A 2,500-nucleotide genomic window follows, 5' to 3' on the forward strand; every position below is an offset into this window, starting at 1 on the left:
GCCAATTATGATATACCACTCCAACAATCGAGGAATTATGTTATGTTGACTTATGTAATTTTCCTCTTACAGGTATCTATTCATGTTTTATTATCATCATTGTTATTACTATAATTATTATTATCATTATTATCATTATCATTATTATTATTATTATTATTATTATTATTATTATTATTATTATTATTATCATTATTATTATTATCATTATTATTATTATTATTATTATTATTATTATTATTATTATTATCATTATCATCATTATACATACATACATACATACATACATACATACATACATACATACATACATATATATACATATACATACATACATATATATATACATATATACATATATTTCTTTTTCTATTGTAATGAATAGATTCTTATCTTTCACTTACTAAGTGATACACTAAATTACAATTGCACTAGAGATTTCAGATGCAGGATTCCATTTCACTTCCTTGACTCTATCAACACCGATTGGGAAATAGCTTTATCCACTTCCCAAGCAAATATCAACTTTGCCAGATTCATGCCTTGGCACCATATCAACTCCTTAATCTATTACCAGTGGCACTATTTTTGTCTGCTGGACACAGTTACCCACTGCAGACATGCATTAACACTGCATTGACAGTTGAGTTTTGGTATTTATGACAGGTGTCAAGTGACTGATAATGGAAATATTCACTATAATTATCATAACAACCTTATTATTCACACCCACTAATTAAAATCATGGCAACTACTCTCTCCCAGCACCAGTAGAAAAGCAAGCTGTCAAGATCATCCACACTTGGTCTCTACAATGACTACAATTGCCCCTGTGCCAGTATGGCTGGTTTGTGCTGTGGCACTTGCAGCCATAGACACAGGTCACCTTTTGTCTTTATCATTAGTTTATGTCTTTTTGTTGGAATGGGTATCTTTTTCATATTTGTTTAAATAAGTACATAAATGCAGAAAAAAATGTTTTTGGGCTTCCCATACAACTATAATACTTCTGTCACACCAAGTGTAAAGACATATGAGCTGATATGGATTGTACATTACAATTTCAGGCTAATAATAAACTCAAAATTTGGTAAAATAATGACACAAAAATGGCTAGTTATTACAGAAAGTGAAAGATGTCACTCACACACTGCTCGCTCACTCTGAAACAAACTCATCTGGAGTGTCATGCAACTGGCACTAGTGACCCTCTGGTTTGCAAGCTGGCAAATCTATTCCCAAAACCAACTGTATATAAGATGTAAAAATCTAATGGTTCTGTGTTTGCAACAAAGATGCAAGTGCATGTTTACATACATCAAAACAAGAAAACTGTGATTATAACACCAGTGTCAACACTTGTATAATACTGACTGCCAATGGTCTAAATTGTAGTTTACAAAATAAGTGTTGCAATTACAAGAATGTTTCTCTGGAAAGACCATTTCATGATAAAAAGGTCTGCTCAATCTAGCATTCTAGGTCACAACAAACAACTGACCTCAGGTGATAAATAAGTAGTCAACATTCATAGAACTCTCTCTGCTGTATCTTCCCTAAAAATTCAATTTCAAATAAGAAAAAAAATATATAATTACCAATGCAGAATTATCAATTAATAACATGAAAGCAGAGAGTTTCAGAAAACCATCAGCAAATTGTAATCAATATCAAAACTGATTCGTAATACCTTTATATGGGATGCTGCTAACCTAACACAAGGAATATATACAGTTCTTGAAGGCAGAATGTGACACTTTAAAAGTTGAAAAACATGCAACTGTGATGAAATAATTGCCAGGCCACAAGTCATAGGAAATTCAACACATACTGAAGCTGACATAATTGCAATCTAGCAATAACTTCAGTGCTTCCAAGAGTACAGAATGCATACAGAATCCTTTCCTTGCAAAGAAAACACAGAAACAAAAAAATATATATACATATACGTAGAAAAATGGAAGTAAGACGCAAGAAAGCCTCGACTTGAAGATCAACTGCAGTGCAAATATCCGTGAAGACAACGGGAAACACTAGAAACTGCAACACTTACTGTACTGTTGCACACAGCCTAACTGCCAGGTGGTATCTGGGCCCTTCCCAACCACCAAACTGGGTTGCAATGTGGCAGAGCGAATGAGACAAATCAATAGAATAAACACGTCTTGCAAATAAAGAGGAGATTTACCCTAATCAAATCTCAAATCTTATCCCTACTGTCAGGACACAGTGTCTTTTCTACGATTCTGGTGCTGTCCTTGCATTCATATCTGTGAAAACTCTGAGACATGATCAAAGCCTCCCGTACTGACACTAATCACCGTTACCACATTCATTCAATTATAGATCAAGTCCTACATCAGACCATTATGTTTATATTTATATATTTATGTATGTGTAGCTGCTGATCCTTGGATATTTAATTCTCCATTAATATTAGGTTTTGCTTTTTTGAAGTTTAAAAGAAGTAAAAAAATATTCTAAAAGGTGAACCAATAAA

The 2,500-nt window shown here is 32.9% G+C and overlaps 1 protein-coding gene across 1 annotated transcript in view; it reads right to left on the minus strand.

Moving 5' to 3' along the window:
- Mpc1 (mitochondrial pyruvate carrier) overlaps positions 1-2,500 on the minus strand; it is a 15,408-nt gene that overhangs the window by 6,042 nt on the left and 6,866 nt on the right. The gene's annotated exons all lie outside the window — the stretch shown is intronic.

The sequence above is a fragment of the Penaeus japonicus genome, unplaced genomic scaffold, assembly GCF_977035675.1.
Source record: "Penaeus japonicus unplaced genomic scaffold, GWHDUDI00000001_assembly GWHDUDI00000020, whole genome shotgun sequence".
Classification (NCBI taxonomy): Eukaryota; Metazoa; Arthropoda; class Malacostraca; order Decapoda; family Penaeidae; genus Penaeus; species Penaeus japonicus.